This window comes from Monodelphis domestica, chromosome 1 (genome assembly GCF_027887165.1).
Source record: "Monodelphis domestica isolate mMonDom1 chromosome 1, mMonDom1.pri, whole genome shotgun sequence".
NCBI lineage: Eukaryota > Metazoa > Chordata > Mammalia > Didelphimorphia > Didelphidae > Monodelphis > Monodelphis domestica.
The window spans coordinates 668662401-668685454 of NC_077227.1; the positions used below are offsets into that span (position 1 = coordinate 668662401).

A 23054-nucleotide genomic window follows, 5' to 3' on the forward strand; every position below is an offset into this window, starting at 1 on the left:
TACTTATACCTAAAGGTTGTATTATGTCTAGGGTCTATCCAAAGTGTGTTTATGTATTTGTGAAGGTAAATTGCACTTACTATACAACATAAATGTGCAAGGGAGAATTGCTATTTATCTCCTTTAAATAAGGAAAACTTCTTAATGAACATGATACAAAAATCACACAATGGTAGAAAGACTTAAAACCAGATGGAGAGATATAGCATTCTTGCACTTTGTGAGAAGGTTAGATTAATAAACCATTGTAACACATAGTATTTTGTTTTACAGTTAAAATTACATTTTATATTTCTCCTCATCTCAGGACTATCTTAATGGTTGCCCCTGAGTTTATATCTTCTGAAAAACCCATTAAGGAGTTAAACTCTTCTTCTTGTTGGTGGCAACATCCCTAATGTAATACTGACCAAAGACCCAGGGAGCTACCCAATCAGTACTGACCAAAGCGTCCTGGTCCTCTGGTCCTATCAGATTCACAAAGTTATCTCCAACATTGGAAATCTTCATCTTAAGATGAGAAGGAAAATCTGATTCTGTGATGAAGTCTCAGGTTTGCCCAGTTCTATATACTTTAGCTGCTATAGATCTATAGCTGCCATTCAACAGGTGTGTGGGGCCCCTTCTAAATCCCTCACAGAAAAGTATGGAAACATCTTTACAAAAGATAAACTAGGAAGAGAAGAAAGAGATAAAGGGTAAATCATTCGCTTTTAACATTTTGCTGTCCACTGTTCCAAATAGAAAGGCAAATGAGTCCTATTCCAGTGCTAGACCTTCTCTTACTGTCTGTCTGTAAACGTGTGTTCACACAGTCATTCTTATAAAGCATGTATTCTGCTATTTGTGTGTAAAGTGAGCTTTATGGTTTAAAAGTGACATATACTCTTTGAACAAGAGATTTATGTGGACTTTCTTCAGAAATCAACCTTGTAATAACCAGAGTAACTGAAGGCAGCAAGCAGAGGGAATGGAGAATATGCTTGGTATTAAGGAAGGAAAATAGGTGGAGGTAGTACATGAAAGTTTCAAGGGAACTGGAAGATGCTTTCTTTGAAGGTAAATAAATGAAGTGAATAAAAGCCTTGAAAACAATTGCTTTGTTTGTTGACGATCTTGAAAATACAGTCAGTACAGGAGAAATGAACATGGATGGTGTTGAAAAATTAAGTAAGTGGGATACAAGAGATATATCAAAGATGGGGATGACTGAATTTAGACTGAATCATGACCCTAATGCAGTTCATTTGGCAAAAGAGAGTTCTTCAGAAAGAGCAGACAATATATCGGTCTTGCTTATGAGTTCCATGCTTCCTCTAGTGTTTATTTCTGTTAAACTCTTAACTTCCCTAAGTGGTCATTTAATAAGCTCTGCAACACTTTCACCTAATGCAAGAACTTCTTTAGGGGGCTCTTTTGCTTACAAGTAAATCAGTGGAGATAGCATGGCTGAAAGGAGTCAAAAGCGAGAGGGAAAAGAAGACCATGAATCATTATGTTAAGGCAGGGTGCCAGCAATAGGTACACCCATTAAGGAAATGAAATCAATTCTAGTGGAGATAGTGAGGATATATCTACTCTCACTGCACAACACTTACCCTCAACTTTGCAGAGACAGTTGGTTCCAAATATAAATCAGACATTAGCTGATAGTCCTGCAGCAGGAGGCAGAGCAGTAAGTGACACTGCCAAGTCTAGGAGACCTGAAGGATAGAGCATAGTAACTGAAGTTTAAAGATGTCATTACCACATGTTCAAGAACACAGGTACACCTGTAAATTTTGCTCAGGAGATATTACACACATTGCCTGTGGTGTATTTGTGGGTTATGGGTGGGAAAAGGGACTGGAAAGAATTGGCCTAAAACTAAAATATCTATGTCTCTAATTTTTTTTTTTATTAAAAGTTAGGAATTTAGATGTTGATATTTGAAAGATATTTAACAATACCTGACTTTTTTTAGATATTTTTGTTTTGTTCCTTGTTTGTTTGTTTGTTGTTGTTTTTTTGATCCTCATTCATTCTGGGACTGTGTATTCTCTGTGCATTAAATGTCTTCATTATGAAACTATTGCATTGTGTCTTATTTCTCGTTATGGATCAACATAAGGAAGCAATACTAAATTTGAGAGCCATGTGAGATATTAGTTATTGATAAGAGTAGCATGCTTAATTTCATGTGAAAATATCTATATTTGGAATTATGAAGGAAATTTAAAGTAAACAAATGATAATAATTCTATCTTCAAGTTCCTAAAATAAAAATGTTAAGAAAAAGATAATAACTTCTGTTGCAAAATGTTGACTGTAACACACTTTGTAGTGTTCCCATAAGTTTTGCTACCTAGCCCTTGTAGTTTGAAATAATCTCTCTCATATTTTCTTTTCATTTTTAGTTAAAATTTATAATTTAACAAATATTGTTTTTGAAAAAGATAAAAATAAGAATCAAGGAATTAATTATTAGTCAGTAAAAGTGCTCACACTTTTCTGGTCTAGGATCTAGTAGAGGTGAGTTGCATTAACCTCTCTATTTCTACCATACCAACAAGGGGTCTCATTAACCAAGACATTATAGAGCAAATATTGGGGAGTTCCAACTAATACTTCCATCAGTTGGATTGATCAGGTACCCAATTCTAGGCCCTTTGGGCAGATAGTACATAAAGATGGGGACCAGGGTTGGGGGAACTCCCAGGCATCTTCTTTGTGGACTGTTTATACCCTACATCTGATTATATGTTCCATGTTTTTGAACATTTTATGGACTATTCTTATTGACTGAGGGAATAGTTTTATGGGGCTTAGTGAATGAGACTTTTATTAAAGTAATGGAAAATCTCACCCTTAGGCTCCGAGTTCATTGCAGCAATAGTGTCTTCAAAATAAGTGTTATCACAGATTGCTTATGACCTGATTATCAGCCCTTTCTCCTTTATGATACTTTGGAAAAGGTTGTCATATTGAGGTCAACCTAAAGGTATTAGAAATTTATCCCACATCACTTTCAGAATATACACTCCAGTCAAAGTACAAATCATTCAAGACAGTTCTTAAGCAGTCCAGTTCATTGCTTCAATCACTCACTCATTCATTCATTCATTCATTCATTCATTCATTCATTCAGTCAGTCAGTCAGTCATTCATTCAGTCATTCATTCAGTAGTCATTTATTAAATGCCTACTATATGCTGGTCATAATATATAGTGACTGGCTGATAAAAAGTTTAGATAAAATATGGTAAGAAGATTAAATCCAAATCCCTAATTTTATAGATAAGGCAAGAGACCTCAGATATTTAAATGATTTGCTGGAATTATATATATATCATAAGGATGAAAAGTTGAATTTAAATGCAGAAATCCTAAATGCAAATAAAGCACTCATTCCTCTATCTCAAATAACTTTTCTTCCATCTAAATGAAGTCATTGTTATGATATTTGGGGTGTGGTTGAAGTAGCTCTTTATTATTGATGCAGTATAATAGAAACATTTTAAAAGTAGACATTATTTCCTTTCTGACTTTATGTCTCTAATATCTGATTAAATTATTTTCAATCAATAGGTGTTAATAATGACATGGAATTGAATATTTTAAAGTCAGCTCTCTAAAAAATTGATTTTCTGTTATTTTGTATCTGTAAACTCCCACTTGACATGTCCAACTGTAACTGCTTATTTCCACATATAATATCCCTTTTATTCAACTGTTTCTCCTGCTCTTCCTGTTTTTGTTATTATAAAGATAATAATAGTTCACACTTAAAGTTCATGTGTGGCTTATGAAACATTGTCCCCAGAACAACTTGTGATGAGGGTAGTGTTTTCATGATTATTCATGTTTTAAAATAACCAGTCTTGCATATTTCCGGTTTAGATCAGCATTTTCCACAATGTTATACAATATATACCAAATGTGCATATGAAGAACACAGGGCAAGTTCTATATTAGGGAAACTATCAGCATATAAATTACAAAAAGTAAGTGATTATCTCAGTTGATGCAGGAAAATATTTTTTATAAAATGCAACATTAATTCCTGTTAAAAACACTAAAAAGAATAGCAATAGATAAACCTTTCAGTGGGAAGTAGTAACTATATAAAACCATGAACAAGTATTGTTGTAGTAGGGATAAGCTAGAAACCTTTCCAGTAAAAACAATTTAAGCAAGCATGGCCATTTCCATCACTATTGTTCAGGATTGCTCTAGAAATGTAGTAATAAGGTAAGAAAAAGAAACTGAAGGAATTAGAATAAAGAGGAAAAAAAGAATATTATGGTATATTTAGGGAATCGTAAAGAATCAACTAAAATCAGTTGAAATAATTAACAACTTTACCAAATAAAAAATAAATACATTGATATCCCACTTAGCCCATTTAGCATTTCTATATATTACCAACAAAGTCCAGCAGGAAGAGATAGGAAGAAATATTACATTTAAAAACATTTAAAAATTACATTTAGACAACAAAAAATATCATTCTATCTAACAAGACAAATTCAGGAACTATATGAACATAATTAAAATACTTTCAACACAAAAAAAAATCAGATCTAAACAATTGGAGAAATTTTTCTGTATAAACAATACCAGTGAACCCAAAATTAGAAGGAAAGAATGAAATTGTCAATAAATAGAGCAAATTTCTTTGATAAAGGCCTCATTTCTCAAGTAGAAAATCCAACTAAATTTATAACGATATAAATCATTTGTCAACTGATAGTCAAAGGATACATATAGTTTTCAGAAGAAGAAATCAAAGGTCTGCATAGTTATATGAAAAAATTTTCTATATAATTTTTGATTATTAAAAATCAAAATAACTCTGAGGTACCTCAGAAATGACAAATTCTGGAATGGAGGAGAGACCATAAGCACACCTAAATAGCAATGTTGGTGGAATTGTGAAATTGTCTAAACATTCTGGAGAATATTCTGAAACTAGGCCAAAAGGATTATATAGTTATACATATCTCTTGACCAGAAATACTGTTACTATTTCTGTACTACAAAGAGTTCCAATAAAAAGGAAAAGGACATATTTGAGCAAAAATATTTATAGAAGCTATTTTGTCATGACAAAGAATTGAGAAATGAGTAGATATCCATCAACTGGGGAATAGATGAACAAGTTTAGGTATGTAATTGTGATGAAATGGCAAAGAGAATGCTAGTAGGAGAACCAGGGAAGATATATGTAAATTGATATAAAGTGAAAAGAGCACAACCAGAAAGCAATATTGTACTATAATCTACTGTGAGTGACTTAACTATTCTCAGAACTACAATGATCCAAGAAATTCTGAAGAATTTATGATGAAAAATGCAATCTACCTCCAGGGGAAGAATTGATGGAGTCTGAAAGCAGATTGAAGTATACTTTTTTTTTCAACTTTCTTCTGCAATATGGCTAATATGGAAATGTTTTGCATGACTGCACATGATTAATCTGTATCAAATTGATTTCTTCCTTAAGGAAGGGGGATAGAAGGTAAGGATGATAAGGATATTGAACTAAATTTTAATAAAAATGAATGTTAACATATTTTGTTTAATAATCGAGAGAAATAAAGAAATTAAATATCAGACAATTTACAAAAATGAATATTTGGATTAATGTTTTAATTGTATAACTTTAAATCATAAGATCTTTTTGAAATATTCTTTAAATAGTTTCTAGCAATTTTAGTTCTCATATATTATTATTTTTTTTTTATTTATACTTTGGTAGTTTAATTTTTCTTTATTTTTGCCCTTTAAAATGAAATGAGTGGTTTCTTTATTTTGTTAGACAATATTTTTTTTTAAATATATTTTATTTGATCATTTCCAAGCATTATTCGTTAAAGACATAGATCATTTTCTTTTCCTCCCCCCCACCCCCCATAGCCGACGCGTAAGTCCACTGGGCATTAGATGTTTTCTTGATTTGAACCCATTGCTTTGTTGATAGTATTTGCATTAGAGTGTTCATTTAAAGTCTATCCTCTGTCATGTCCCCTCAACCTCTGTATTCAGGCAGTTGCTTTTCCTCGGTGTTTCCACTCCCATAGTTTATCCTTTGCTTATGAATGGTGTTTTTTTTCTCCTGGATCCCTGAAAGTTGTTCAGGGACACTACACTGCCCCTAATGGAGAAGTCCATTACGTTCGATTATACCACAGTGTATTAGTCTCTGTGTACAATGTTCTCCTGGTTCTGCTCCTCTCGCTCTGCATCACTTCCTGGAGGTTGTTCCAGTCTCCATGGAACTTCTCCACTTTATTATTCCTTTGAGCACAATAGTATTCCATCACCAACATATACCACAGTTTGTTCAGCCATTCCCCAATTGATGGGCATCCCCTCGTTTTCCAGTTTTGGGCCACCACAAAGAGCGCAGCTATGAATATTTTTGTACAAGTCTTTGTGTCCATTATCTCTTTGGGGTACAGACCCAGCAGTGCTATGGCTGGGTCAAAGGGTAGATATTCTTTTGTCGCCCTTTGGGCATAGTTCCAAATTGCCCTCCAGAATGGTTGGATCAGTTCACAACTCCACCAGCAATGAATTAATGTCCCTACTTTGCCACATCCCCTCCAGCATTCATTACTTTCCTTTGCTGTTATGTTAGCCAATCTGCTAGGTGTGAGGTGATACCTCAGAGTCGTTTTGATTTGCATCTCTCTGATTATAAGAGATGTAGAACACTTCTTCATGTGCTTGTTAATAGTTTTGATTTCTTTATCTGAGAACTGCCTATCCATTTCCCTTGCCCATTTATCAATTGGAGAATGGCTTGATTTTTTGTACAATTGATTTAGCTCATTATAAATATGAGTAATTAAACCTTTGTCAGAGGTTTCTATGAAGATTTTTTCCCAATTTGTTGTTTCCCTTCTGATTTTAGTTATATTGGTTTTGTTTGTACAAAAGCTTTTTAATTTGATGTAGTCAAAATTATTTATTTTACATTTTGTGATTCTTTCTATATCTTGCTTGGTTTTAAAGCCTTTCCCCTCCCAAAGGTCTGACATGTATACTATTCTGTGTTTACCCAATTTACTTATGGTTTCCTTCTTTATGTTTAAGTCACTCACCCATTTTGAATTTATCTTGGTGTAGGGTGTGAGGTGTTGATCTATTCCTAGTCTCTCCCACACTGTCTTCCAATTTTCCCAGCAGTTTTTATCGAATAGTGGATTTTTGTCCCAAAAGCTGGGATCTTTGGGTTTATCGTATACTGTCTTGCTGAGGTCGTTTTCCCCCAGTCTATTCCACTGATCTTCCTTTCTGTTTCTTAGCCAGTACCAAATTGTTTTGATGACTGCTGCTTTGTAATATAGTTTGAGGTCTGGGACTGCAAGGCCCCCATCATATGTGTTTTTTTTCATTATTTCCCTGGATATCCTTGATCTTTTGTTCTTCCAAATGAACTTTGTTATGGTTTTTTCTAAATCAGTGAAGAAGTATTTTGGTAGTTCAATGGGTATGGCACTAAATAGATAAATAAGTTTGGGTAGGATGGTCATTTTTATTATATTGGCTCGTCCTATCCATGAGCAGTTAATGTTTTTCCAATTGTTCAAGTCTAGTTTTAGTTGTGTGGCGAGTGTTTTTTAGTTGTGTTCATATAGTTCCTGTGTTTGTCTTGGGAGATAGATTCCTAGGTATTTTATTTTGTCTAAGGTGATTTTGAATGGGATTTCTCTTTCTAGTTCTTGCTGCTGAGCTGTGTTGGAGATATATAGAAAAGCTGATGATTTATGTGGGTTTATTTTGTATCCTGCAACTTTGCTAAAGTTGTTGATTATTTCAATTAGCTTTTTGGTTGAATCTCTAGGATTCTTTAAGTAGACCATCATGTCATCCGCAAAGAGTGATAACTTGGTCTCCTCCTTGCCTATTCTGATGCCTTCAATTTCTTTATCTTCTCTAATTGCTACTGCTAGTGTTTCTAGTACAATGTCAAATAGTAGAGGTGATAATGGGCATCCTTGTTTCACTCCTGATCTTATTGGGAATGCATCTAGTTTATCCCCATTGCAGATGATATTAGCTGTTGGTTTTAGATATATACTGTTTATTATTTTTAGGAATGACCCTTCTATTCCTATGCTTTCTAGTGTTTTTAATAGGAATGGGTGTTGTATTTTATCAAAGGCTTTTTCTGCATCTATTGAGATAATCATGTGGTTCTTGCTAGTTTGCTTGTTGATGTGGTCAATTATGTGGATGGTTTTCCTAATGTTGAACCAGCCCTGCATCTCTGGTATGAATCCTACTTGATCATGGTGAATGATCCTTCTGATCACTTGCTGGAGTCTTTTTGCTAGTATCCTATTTAAAATTTTTGCATCTATATTCATTAGGGAGATTGGTCTATAGTTTTCTTTCTCTGTTTTTGACCTGCCTGGTTTTGGAATCAGTACCATGTTTGTGTCGTAAAAGGAGTTTGGTAGAACTCCCTCTTTGCTTATTATGTCAAATAGTTTGTATATTATTGGGGTTAACTGTTCTCTGAATGTTTGATAGAATTCACAGGTGAATCCATCAGGCCCTGGGGATTTTTTCTTAGGAAGTTCTTTGATGGCTTGATGGATTTCAATTTCTGATATGGGATTATTTAAGAATTCTATTTCCTCTTCTGTTAGTCTAGGCAGTTTGTATTTTTGTATATATTCATCCATTTCTCCTAAATTGGTGTATTTATTGCCATATAATTGGGCAAAGTAATTTCTAATGATTGCCTTAATTTCCTCCTCATTGGAGGTGCTGTCCCCCTTTTCATCTTTAATGCTGTGAATTTGCTTTTCTTCCTTCCTTTTTTTAATTAGATTGACCAGTACTTTGTCTATTTTGTTTGTTTTTTCAAAGTACCAGCTTCTTGTCTTATTTATTAAATCAATAGTTCTATCACTTTCGATTTTATTAATTTCTCCCTTAATTTTTAGGATTTCTAATTTGGTTTTCTGCTGGGGGTTTTTAATTTGATCGCTTTCGAGTTTTTTCAATTGCATTTCCAATTGATTGATCTCTGCTCTCCCTTGTTTGTTAATATGAGCTTTCAGGGATATGAATTTGCCTCTGATTACCGCTTTGGCTGCATCCCAAAAGGTTTGAAAGGATGTTTCGCCATTGTCATTTTACTTGATGAAATTATTAATTGTTTCTATGATTTCTTCTTTAGCTAAACGGTTTTGGAGTATCATATTGTTTAATTTCCAATTGGTTTTAGATTTGGTTTTCCATGTACCATTACTAATCATTATTTTTATTGCCTTGTGATCTGAGAAGGCTGCATTCATTATTTCTGCTTTTTTGCATTTGCGTGCTATGTTTCTGTGACCTAATGTATGGTCAATTTTTGTGAATGTGCCATGTGGTGCTGAGAAGAAGGTGTATTCCTTTTTATCCCTATTTATTTTTCTCCATATGTCTATTAATTCTAATTTTTCTAAGATTTCATTCACTTCTTTTACCTCTTTCTTATTTATTTTTTGATTTGATTTATCTAAATTTGATAATGGTTGGTTTAAGTCTCCCACTAGTATGGTTTTATTGTCTATTTCTTCCTTCAATTCTCCTAGTTTCTCCATTAGAAATTTGGGTGCTATATTATTTGGTGCATACATGTTGATTAATGATATTTCCTCATTGTCTAGAGTCCCTTTTAACAAAATATAATTACCTTCCCTATCCCTTTTGATCAGGTCTATTTTTGCATTGGCTTTATCAGATATCATGATTACCACTCCTGCCTTCTTTCTATCAGTTGAGGCCCAGAAGGTCTTACTCCATCCTTTAATTCTGACCTTGTGGGTGTCAACCCGCCTCATGTGTGTTTCTTGAAGACAACATATGGTAGGGTTTTGGATTCTAATCCATTCAGCTATTCGTCTACTTTTTATGGGTGAGTTCATCCCATTCACGTTCAAAGTTATGATTGTCATTTGTGGACTCCCTGGCATTTTGATTGCCTTCCCTAATTCTAACCTTTTCTTCTTCGGCTCTACCTTTTAGTCCAGTGATTTACTTTGAATCAGTCCCCCTTGTCCCCTCCCTTGATGTTTCCCTTTTTAGTCCCTCCCTTTTTGTTCCCTCCCCCTCCCCCCTCTCTTTCCCTCCCTTTTTGTTCTCCCTCTCCCCCTCCCCTCCTTGGTTTTCCCTTCTCCTTACCCTTGTTGGGTAAGATAGAATTCAAGATCCCAATGGATCTGGATGTTTTTCCCTCTCAGAGTTGATTTCCCTGAGATTGAGGTTTAAGTAAACCCCCCCCCTCTCTTCCTCTCCTTCTTATAGGAGTTTTCTTCCCCTCCCCTTCCCCTGTGAATCTTTGTGTGAGAACCATTATTCTATTTGGTCTTTCTTTACCCCCTATTTATACATTACATTTTCCCCACATATTAGTATACATAGGTTGATATAAATGTAGTCCTTATAGAAGAGAGTTTGAGTAAAAGAAGATAACATTTTTCCCCTTTCCTTAATATTTACCTTTTCAGGTATTCCTTGCTCTTTGATTTTCGGTATCAAACTTTCCACAGAGCTCTGGTCTTTTCTTTGCAAAAAGTTGGAAGTCTTCTATTTTGTTGAATGCCCATACTTTCCCTTGGAAGTATATAGTCAGTTTTGCTGGGTAGCTGATTCTTGGTTGGAGACCCAGCTCTCTTGCCTTTCTGAAGATCATGTTCCATGCCTTACGATCATTCAGCGTAGAACTTGCAAGGTCTTGTGTGACCCTGATTGGCATTCCTTTATATCTAAATTGTCTTTTTCTGGCTTCCTGTAGGATTTTTTCTTTTGTTTGATAGCTTTGGAATTTGGCAATTACATTCCTGGGAGTTGTCTTTTGGGGGTTTAGTGTAGAAGGTGTTCTGTGAGCTCTGTCAGTGGATGTATTGCCCCCTTGTTCTAGAATCTCTGGGCAATTTTCTTTGATTATATCTTGTATCACCATGTCCAGTTTGGTGTTTATTTCTGGCTTTTCTGGGAGTCCAATTATTCTTAAATTTTCTCTTCTCCCCCTGTTTTCCAGATCTATCACCTTGTCGGTGAGATATTTTATGTTCTCTTCTAATTTCTTGGTGTTTTGGCTTTGCTTTATTAGTTCTTGCTTTAAAGCCTGGTTTTCTTTTACAGTTTGGTCAAACTGGTTTTGTAGATGCGTGAATTTCTTTTGCATCATTTCCCACTTTTCCTCCCAGAGGGCTTCCATCTTTTTGGTCCTTTCTGATTCAAATTCTTCATGTGTTTTTGGAGAGTTTCTATTTCCTTTGGAAGATTTTGGAGAATTTTCTTGTATATCTTCTTCTATCTGCTCTGTATTTTGTATTTTGGCTCCATAGAATGTGTCTAGAGTCGCCCCTTTCTTCTTATTTTTCTTGGTATTTTGGGGCTTCTGTGCTTCTGTGGAGTTTGTCATCTCTGAACGTGGAGGATTGGCTTTTCTTGTCTTTGTCTGGTGATCAGAGGCTTTAGTCCTGGGCAGATGTTGGTTCTATGAGCGTTCCCTGGGTTAAACTGAATATGCCTCACTGGAACTGGAATGGAAGGGTTGGACCACGAGGCCACACTCTCCCCCTGGCTCGATTTCCGGAAGTTGCCTTCAGAATCCCTGGCCGTGAGGCTGTTTCGTCGGCCTGCGGGGGGATGGGCTGCCGCTTCCCCAAGCTCCGAGAGCACAGACTTTCACTGAGACTTGGATAGCAGGATCCAGCCCGTGAGGCTGTCTTGCCCGCCCTGAGGGTTGCTGTTGTTTTGACCAGCTCTCTGCAGCGGAGGCCCCAGGCAGTAACTTTCACCCGGACCGACCAGCTCTTTGCAGCGGAGGCCCCAGGCAGTAACTTTCACCCGGACCGACTGGCTCTCTGCAGCGGAAGCCCCAGGCAGTAACTTTCACCCGGACTGGGACTTGGGTAGAAGACCCTGAGGGTTGTTGTTCCTCAGACCCTGCTCTCTGAGCCCGGCGTCGCTGCCGCTTCCGGGAGCCTTGGACTCTGCGCTCCTACCCCTGAGGTCCGAGGGATCTCGGGTTCTGGCTTTTAAGGGGAGCCGTACCTTTTGAACAGGGTCCAGGTCCAGGAGGAGGGTTCCCAGGGTCTGTGCTGTTGATCGTTTTGAATTTCGGCGCCTTAGGAGCTTCTAGTTTGAGATCGGTCGGGAAGGGTTTTCCGGAGATCTGAACTTCAGCTTTCTCTAAGCCGCCATCTTAACCGGAAGTCCTGTTAGACAATATTTTAAAAAAAACTAGATCATACTTCTTTTTTCTAATTCAATCTTTGAAAACTTTTCAATTCTCATTTTATCTTCTTTGATTTCCCCCTGATTTTCAGAATCTCTATCTTCATGTTCATTTTTTTCTTAGAAAAACTTTAAATTGTAATGCTTAATTGACTGACCAATTCTCTCTCATATTCCTGTCTTTTCGAGTTTTTTTATGAATGTTTTATTTTCATGCCATAGTATATTTTGTAATTCAAAGCTAATGCACACACACCAATCTTCCAATTAAATAATTACTAGACATCTTGAACATCCAGGATAATGGAAACCATAAAATTAGATGATTTTTTAAAGCACAAAGCAAAGTTCTTGACATATTATAGTAAGCACTTAAATATGTGTTTCTTTTCTTCAGTGCCCTTAATTGGTCTGTATCTTCTGACTGAAATGTTCTCCCCATTTTTTTTTGTCAAAATACTTCCGTATCTTTTAAGTGCTACTTCAAACAGAACTTCATCCATAAAGCATTCCCCAATGTGTCTCAACTCAATTTGTTTTCAGCTGAAGTTATGTGTTCTTGCTATTTTTCTTTCTAGATGTCTGATTTCCTTTATTACAACATAAAGTTTTGGAAGTCAATGGCCTAATGATATTCTTGTACTATAGAATGTATAATAGTGGATAGCTAGGTTGCACAGTGGATAGAACACTGACCTCAGAATCAGGGAAACTCAGTTTCATGAGATTGATATGGCCTCAGACATTTATTAGCTGTATCACCATAGGCAAGTCACTTAAACTTGTTTGCCTCAGTTTTTCTTGTCTAAAATGGACTGGAGAAGAAAATGGTAAACTACTCCAGCATCTTTGCCAAGAAAACCTTAAATGGGGTCAGAAAGAGCCAGTCACAATTGTAATGACTGAACAATGGTAGTGTATGCTATAGTACTTTACATATTAGCAGACCTTTATACCCTAAATGAGTGACTGAACACCTAAGTTAATTTCTGAAGTGATTTTCCTAAAAGTCATCTACTAATTACTTTACTCCTTCACAAAATTATTTTACCTGGGATTAAATGAAATCAAATTAGTAAAGCTTTTTTGTAAATTTTAAAACAGTATTTAAAACAGTATTTAAAATGAAGCACATGAAAAAGTGTTCTACATCTCTTATAATCAGAGAGATGCAAATCAAAACAACTCTGAGGTATCACCTCACACCTAGCAGATTGGCTAACATGACAGCTATGGAAAATAATGAATGCTGGAGGGGATGTGGCAAAGTAGGGACACTAATTCATTGCTGGTGGAGTTGTGAATTGATCCAACCATTCTGGAGGGCAATTTGGAACTATGCCCAAAGGGCGATAAAAGACTGTCTGCCCTTTGATCCAGCCATAGCACTGCTGGGTTTGTACCCCAAAGAGATAATAAGGAAAAAGACTTGTACAAGAATATTCATAGCTGCGCTCTTTGTGGTGGCCAAAAATTGGAAAATGAGGGGATGCCCTTCAATTGGGGAATGGCTGAACAAATTGTGGTATATGTTGGTGATGGAATACTATTGTGCTAAAAGGAATAATAAAGTGGAGGAATTCTACAGAGACTGGAACAACCTCCAGGAAGTGATGCAGAGCAAGAGGAGCAGAACCAGGGAGAACATTGTACACAGAGACTGATACATTGTGGTACAATCGAAGGTGATGGACTTATCCATTAGTGGCAATGCAGTGTCCCTGAACAATCTGCAGGGGTCTAAAAAACACTATCCACAAGCAGAGGATAAACTGTGGGAGTAAAAACACCAATGAAAAGCAACTGCTTGACTACAGGGATGGAGGGGATATGACTGAGGAGAGACTCTGAATGAACACTCTAGTGCAAATACCAACAACATGAAATTGGGTTTGAATCAAGAACACATGTGATACCCAGTGGAATCGCACATGGGCTATGGGAAAGGTGGTGGGAGGGTGGGGAGGGAAGAAAAGAAAAAGATCTTTGTTTCCAATGAATAATGTTTGGAAATGACCAGATATAAATTAAAAAAAATAAAAAAATAAAATGTTAAAATGTTTAGAAGTGAAATTACTAAGGCCAGTAGGTGGTACAGAGGAGAGAGGGCTGGGCCTGGAGTAAGAAAGACTTGAATTCATGAGTTCAAACTTGGCCTCAGTCACTTAGCTGTGTGACCCTGGGCTAGTCATATAAACCTCTTTGCCTCAGTTTCCTCATCTATAAAATGAGTTGGGGAAGAACACTGTAAAATGCTCCAAGATCCTTGCGAAGAAAACCCTAAATGGAGCCACAAATGGTGGGCAATGTCTAGAAATGATCTCACAACAACAGTGATACTATTATTACTATTAAATAATAATAATAATGAAAAATCATTTTGAATTCGAATATGAGTCTGTCAGATTGACTTATGGTAAAAATTAAATAAAAAATGTACTAGGCATCTACTATGTGCTACAGCCAATGGCAATGTGGTAAAGGAGCCTTTACTGGGTTTGAATATCTGGATATAAGTTCTACTACTAATACATGATAACTGTATGATCATTAGCAAGGCACTCAACTTCTAAGTACACCAGTAAACTCTTAAAGACTAAAAGTTGTAGCATATTATTGAACCTTATCAAGATGAAATAACTACACTTTGGACATTTCCTTTACAGATGATATCAGTGATCACTTATCATACAATCCCAGAAGATAATAAATAAAATAAAGAAATAAAATGTGCAAGACATAGTGAAAATGTAAAGAAAGTGCACAATTCTTTTCCTCACAAGATTGATAATCTATTTGAGGAATATGCTAAATTAATTTCTTCAAATATAAATATGGTATATATAGCTGTATCATTTTTTGACACTTTTAAAGCAGATCTTTCCTCTTTCCAATTGAGGTAGAAGAAGTGATGGGCTTCATGAAAACCTCAGCCCTCTCTAACCTTACTCCTTTTAAAATTATTAACATGTTGATTTCTTTGGAAGCATTGTCTTGGGCAACACCATGAAGAAAAGGGGGAAAAATTAGCCTAGTAAACAAAGAAATTGAGCTACAGCAATTGACTTAATGACTGACTACCCTATTATTACCCCTAACCACCCTTGTGTTACCTAGTCAAAATTTCAGGCCAATAAAATGTATATTATATCCCCTTTTGCCCAGATCATCTTTTGTTTCCATCCACATTATTTTGAAAGGAATCTACAAGCTTTGAATCATGTGTAATTTTAATTGCCACTGGAGCTTGCTTTTTAAAATATTTCTTCTTGCCAAGTGATGCTAGGAAAACATTCTTCAAAATGGATTAATATGTCATCTGAAAAACAAAACCATAAAGAATTAATACAATTATGGCCATATTTGTGGGGGAAATTCATAGGACAATGAAATATGATTCAATAACCATTCATCTTTAGTAATAATTTAACACTATCCTAAAATTAATTTGTTTAAATTTATTGAAAATGTAGCACCATCCTTATTACTAGGGTAATAAGAGATCCATCAACAAATAATGACTAATTCACTTGCTTATTTCTAAGTTCTATGGAACCCTGTGTTCTTATTCAAATTGAATTCCATCATTTATACTGTAAAGAATTTGCCCCCACTTGAACTTCCCTTATGCAAAACATCAGGTCTCTTCTAAAAAGAGATCAATCCAGTTTTACTTCCTAGGAAATTTTTCTCTTATGCTCTCAGAAATTACTCTTACACAATACTTTTCTTCAGTTTGTCTGCTTAGATCACAGCTATTTGGCTTCTAGAAATGAACGGGAGTAATTAGATGAAGGGTAAAAGACATTTGACAAGTTGTTCTGATTACTGGAAATGGTACTATTTTAGGTCTACTTCTCTTTTTGAGAGATTTTATAAGTCAGGGTCTATGCTAATCAATAATTCTCATTGATTTATTTGGTGACATGTCCTGTAGATAACATGTGTTTTGTCATGTAGAATTCTCATTTCATGTGCTTACTTTGGGAAATTTTTTCTAATACCATATATTAGACATAGATATGAAATCATTCACTATACAAAGACTTTGCCAACGGAGTGGAAGCTCTTTTAGCTTCTGCTATGCTAAAAAGACTCAATGTAGTCCTGGAGAAAGAACAAATCCAAATATTAATTGACTGTAATGTACTGTAAATGACTGAAATGTACATGTAAAGAATGAAAGAACCCATTAGTCTCACATGCAGATCATTTTTAAGAGCATTTGCTTTGGTAGTGGAAAATGCCATCTTAAAAGCTCTCTTCCAAAAACTAAATTGGCCATTTACAAATCAAAATTATTTTAGATTCCTTGAAAACCACAACAGATATAATGTTTGACAATTGTTGACTCAAAAATACAAGGAGATATGTCAAACAAATACTTGATAATGCTCACTACTATAATAGAAGCTATACAGACTTCCAGTCAAGATGGTGGCTTAGAGAAAGCTAAAGTTCAGATCTCTGGAAACCCTTCCCTACCGATCTCAAATTATATGCTCCTAGGGCACCGAAATTCAAAACGATCAAAAGCATAGACCCTGGGAACCCTTCTCCTGGACCTGGACCTGGATAAAAAAGGTACGGCACCTCTCAAAAGCCAGAACCCGAGATCACTCAGACCTAAGGGGTAGGAGCGCAGAGTTCAAGGCTCCGGGAAGCTGTGGCCCCTTCCCCCTCAGAGAGCAGGGTCCTCTGAAACAACAGTAACCCTCAGGGCCAACAAGACAGCCTCACAGCCAGCTATTCTGAAGGCAACTTCCGGAAAGCAATCCGACCCAGTCGAGGGGGCACCCAAACAGCAGGGAAACAGAGAGAGCCTGGGGCGGGTGTAACCACCTGGCCGGATCCTTCCATTCCATTTCCAGTGAAAGTCACTGCCTTAAGGCATACTCAGTTCAACTCAGGGAAACCTCATAGAATGGACAATCTGCCCAGGACTAAAACCTCTGAACACCAGACAGAGATAAGAAATGCTAATCCTCCCCATTCAGAGATGGCAAACTCCACAGAAGCACAGAAGCACCAAAATCCTAAGAAAAATAAGAAGAAAGGGGCAACTTTGGACACATTGTATGGAGCCAAAATACAAAATACAGAGGAGATAGAATACAATACACAAGAAAATGCTCCAAAACCTTCCAAAGGAAATGGAAATTCTCCACAAACCCATGAAGAATTTGATAAAGAAATGACCAAAAAGATGGAAGCCTTCTGGGAGGAAAAGTGGGAAATAATGCACAAGAAATTCACACATCTACAAAACCGGTGTGACCAAACTGAAAAGGAAAACCAGGCTTTAAAGGCCAGTATCAGGCAACTGGAAGACAATGATCATGTAAAAGACAAAGAATTAATAAAGAAAGCCAAAATACCAAGAAATTAGAAGAGAACATAAAATATCTCACCAACAAGGTGACAGATCTGGAAAGTAGAGGGAAAAGATATAATTTAAGAATAATTGAACTTCCAGAAAAGCCAGAAATAAACAGCAAACTCAACATTGTGATACAAGATATAATCAAAGAAAATTGTCCAGAGATTCTAGAACAAGGGGGTAATACAGCCACTGACAGAGCTCACAGAACACCTTCTACACTAAATCCCCAAAAGACAACTCCCAGGAATGTAATTGCCAAATTCCAAAGCTCTCAAACAAAAGAAAAAATCCTACAGGAAGCCAGAAAAAGACAATTTAGATATAAAGGAAAGCCAATAAGGGTCACACAAGACCTTGCAAGTTCTACTCTGAATGATCGTAAGGCATGGAACATGATTTTCAGAAAGGCAAGAGAGCTGGGTCTTCAACCAAGAATCAGCTACCCAGCAAAACTGTCTATATATTTCCAAGGGAAAGTATGGGCATTCAACAAAATAGAAGATTTCCAACTTTTTGCAAAGAAAAGACCAGAGCTCTGTGGAAAGTTTGATACCGAAAATCAAAGAGCAAGGAATACCTGAAAAGGTAAATATTAAGGAAAGGGGAAAGGAAAAAAATGTTATCTTTTTCTTTTACCCAAACTCTCTTCTATAAGGACTACATTTCTATCAATCTATGTATACTAACATATGGGGAAAATGTAATGTATAAATAGGGGTTAAAGAAAGACTAAATAGAATAATCTTTCTCACACAAAGATTCACATGGGAAGGGGAGGGGAAGAAAACTCCTCTAAGAAGGAGAGGAAGAGAGGGTTTTTTGCTTAAACCTTACTCTCAGGGAAATCAATTCTGGGAGGGAAAAACATCGTGATCCATTGGGATCTTGAATTCTATCTTACCCAACAAGGGTAGGGAGAATGGAAAACCAAGGGGGGGTAGAGGGGGAGGGAACATTAAAAGGGAGGGAAGAAGAGGGGGAGGGGGAAGGAATAAAAAGGGAGGGACTAAAAAGGGAAACATCAAGGGAGGGGACAAGGGGGACTGATTCAAAGTAAATCACTAGACTAAAAGGTAGAGCTGAAGAAGAAAAGGTTAGAATTAGGGAAGGATATCAAAATGCCAGGGAGTCCACAAATGACAATCATAACTTTGAACGTGAATGGGATGAACTCACCCATAAAAAGTAGACGAATAGCAGAATGGATTAGAATCCAAAACCCTACCATATGTTGTCTTCAAGAAACACACATGAGGCGGGTTGACACCCACAAGGTTAGAATTAAAGGATGGAGTAAGACCTTCTGGGCCTCAACTGACAGAAAGAAGGCAGGAGTAGTAATCATGATATCTGATAAATCCAAAGCAAAAATAGACCTGATCAAAAGGGATAGGGAAGGTAATTATATTTTGTTAAAAGGGATTTTAGACAATGAGGAAATATCATTAATCAACATGTATGCACCAAATAATATAGCACCCAAATGTCTAATGGAGAAACTAGGAGAATTGAAGGAAGAAATAGACAGTAAAACCATATTTGTGGGAGACTTAAACCAACCATTATCAAATTTAGATAAATCAAATAAAAAAATAAATAAGAAAGAGGTAAAGTGAATGAAATCTTAGAAAAATTAGAATTAATAGACAGATGGAGAAAAATAAATAGGGACAAAAAGGAATACACCTTCTTCTCCGCACCACATGGCACATTCACGAAGATTGACCATACACTAGGTCACAGAAACATGGCATACAAATGCAGAAAAGCAGAAATAATGACTGCAGCCTTCTCAGATCACAGGTCAATAAAAATAAGGATTAGTAATGATAATTGGAAAACCAAATCAAAAACTAATTGGAAATTAAACAATATGATACTCCAAAATCATTTAGTTAAAGAAGAAATCATAGAAACAATTAATAATTTCATCGAGGAAAATGACAATGGTGAGACATCCTTTCAAACCTTTTGGGATGCAGCCAAACGGGTAATCAGAGGTAAATTCATATCCCTGAATGGTTATATTAACAAACTAGGGAGAGCAGAGATCAATCAATTGGAAATGCAAATGAAAAACTTGAAAGCAATCAAATTAAAACCCCCAGCAGAAAACCAAACTAGAAATCCTAAAAATTAAGGAAGAAATTAATAAAATCGAAAGTGATAGAACTATTGATTTAATAAATAAGACAAGAAGCTGTTACTTTGAAAAAACAAACAAAATAGACAAAGTACTGGTCAATCTAATTAAAAAAGGAAGGAAGAAATGCAAATTAACAGCATCAAAGATGAAAAGGGGGACAGCACCTCCAATGAAGAGGATATTAAGGCAATCATTAAAAATTACTTTGCCCAATTATATGGCAATAAATACACCAATTTAGGTGACATGGATGAATATATACAAAAATACAAACTGCCTAGACTAACAGAAGAAGAAATAGAATTCTTAAATAATCCCATATCAGAAAATGAAATGCAACAAGCCATCAAAGAACTTCCTAGGAAAAAATTCCCAGGGCCTGATGGATTCACCAGTGAATTCTATCAAACATTCAGAGAACAGTTAATCCCAATACTATACAAACTATTTGACATAATAAGCAAAGAGGGAGTTCTACCAAACTCCTTTTACGACACAAACATGGTACTGATTCTAAAACCTGACAGGTCAAAAACAGAGAAAGAAAACTATAGACCAATCTTCCTAATGAATATAGATGCAAAAATCTTAAATAGGATACTAGCAAAAAGACTCCAGCAAGTGATCAGAAGGATCATCCACCATGATAAAGTCGGATTTATACCAGGGATGCAGGGTTGGTTCAATATTAGGAAAACCATCCACATAATTGACCACATCAACAAGCAAACCAACAAGAACCACATGATTATCTCAATAGACGCAGAAAAAGCATTTGATAAAATACAACACCCATTCCTATTAAAAACACTAGAAAGCATAGAATTAGAAGGGTCATTCCTAAAAATAATAAACTGTATATATCTAAAACCATCAGCTAATATCATCTGCAATGGGGATAAACTAGACACATTCCCAATAAGATCAGGAGTGGAACAAGGATGCTCATTATCACCTCTACTATTTGACATTGTACTAGAAACACTAGCAGTAGCAATTAGAGAAGAAAAAGAAATTGAAGGCATCAAAATAGGCAAGGAGGAGACCAAGTTATCACTCTTTGCGGATGACATGATGGACTACTTAAAGAATCCTAGAGATTCAACCAAAAAGCTAATTGAAATAATCAACAACTTTAGCAAAGTTGCAGGATACAAAATAAACCCACATAAATCATCAGCTTTTCTATATATCTCCAACACAGCTCAGCAGCAAAAACTAGAAAGAGAAATCCCATTCAAAATCACCTTAGACAAAATAAAATACCTAGGAATCTACCTCCCAAGACAAACACAGGAACTATATGAACACAACTACAAAACACTCGCCACACAACTAAAACTAGACTTGAGCAATTGGAAAAACATTAACTGCTCATGGATAGGACAAGCCAATATAATAAAAATGACCATCCTACCCAAACTTATTTATCTATTTAGTGCCATACCCATTGAACTACCAAAATACTTCTTCACTGATTTAGAAAAAAATATAACAAAATTCATTTGGAACAACAAAAGATCAAGGATATCCAGGGAAATAATGAAAAAAACACATATGATGGGGCCCTTGCAGTCCCTGACCTTAAACTATATTACAAAGCAGAAGTCATCAAAACAATTTGGTACTGACTAAGAAAGAGAAAGGAAGATCAGTGGAATAGACTGGGGGAAAGTGACCTCAGCAAGACAGTATACGATAAACCCAAAGATCCCAGCTTTTGGGACCAAAATCCACTATTTGATAAAAACTGCTGGGAAAATTGGAAGACAGTGTGGGAGAGACTAGGAATAGATCAACACCTCACACCCTACACCAAGATAAATTCAAAATGGGTGAGTGACTTAAACAAAAAGAAGGAAACCATAAGTAAATTGGGCAAACACTGAATAGTATACATGTCAGACCTTTGGGAGGGGAAAGACTTTAAAACCCAGTAAGGCATAGAAAGAATCACAAAATGTAAAATAAATAATTTTGACTACATCAAATTAAAAAGCTTTTGCACAAACAAACCCAATGTAACTAAAATCAGAAGGGAAACAACAAACTGGGAAAAAAAATCTTTATAGAAACCTCTGACAAAGGTTTAATTACTCAAATTTATAAAGAGCTAAATCAACTGTACAAAAAAATCAAGCCATTCTCCAATTGATAAATGGGCAAGGGGCATGGATAGGCAGTTCTCAGATAAAGAAATCAAAACTATTAATAAGCACATGAAGAAGTTTTCTAAATCTCTTATAATCAGAGAGATGCAAATAAAAACAACTCTGAGGTATCACCTCACACCTAGCAGATTGGCTAACATGACAGCAAAGGAAAGTAATGAATGCTGGAGGGGATGTGGCAAAGTAGGGACATTAATGCATTGCTGGTGGAGTTGTGAATTGATCCAAGCATTGTGGAGGGCAATTTGGAACTATGCCCAAAGGGCGACAAAAGAATATCTACCCTTTGATCCAGCCATAGCACTGCTGGGTTTGTACCCCAAAGAGATAATGGACAAAAAGACTTGTACAAAAATATTCATAGCTGCACTCTTTGTGGTGGCCAAAAGCTGGAAAACGAGAGGATGCCCATCAATTGGGGAATGGCTGAGTAAATTGTCATATATGTTGGTGATGGAATACTATTGTGCTAAAAGGAATAATATAGTGGAGGAGTTCCATGGAAACTGGAACAACCTCCAGTAAGTGATGCAGAGTGAGAGGAGCAGAGCCAGGAGAACATTGTACACAGAAACTAATACACTGTGGTATAATCGAACGTAATGGACTTCTCCATTAGTGGTGGTGTAATGTCCCTGAACAATTTGCAGGGATCTATGAGAAAAAAACACCATTCATAAGCAGAGGATAAACTGTGGGAGTAGAGACACCGAGGAAAAGCAATTGCCTGAATACAGCCGTTGAGGGGACATGACAGAAGAGAGACTCTAAATGAACACTCTAATGCAAATATTATCAACATGGCAATGGGTTCGAATCAAGAAAACATCTAATGCCCAGTGGATTTATGCGTCAGCTATGGGGGGGTGGGGGGGAGGAAAAGAAAATGATTTATGTCTTTAATGAATAATGCTTGGAAATGATCAAATAAAATATTTTAAAAAAAGAAGCTATACAGAATAGAGCTAAAATTCTAAGTTGAAGAAGTTGATTTTTTTTCTTCTAGGTTACATGTAAATCTCCAGAATCAGTTGCTTAAAGATGATACTGTGGTAATTTCCTCAAGTCTCCAAACTTTGTATTAAAAAAGACATCAATGATTACTCAAGAGATTGACCTGAGC

The 23054-nt window shown here is 36.1% G+C and overlaps 1 pseudogene; it reads left to right on the forward strand.

Annotated features, from left to right (window-relative positions):
• The first annotated feature begins 702 nt into the window (after positions 1-702).
• On the forward strand, positions 703-2040 carry LOC130458716 (E3 ubiquitin-protein ligase RNF146-like; annotated as a pseudogene).
• Positions 2041-23054: the final 21014 nt, after the last annotated feature.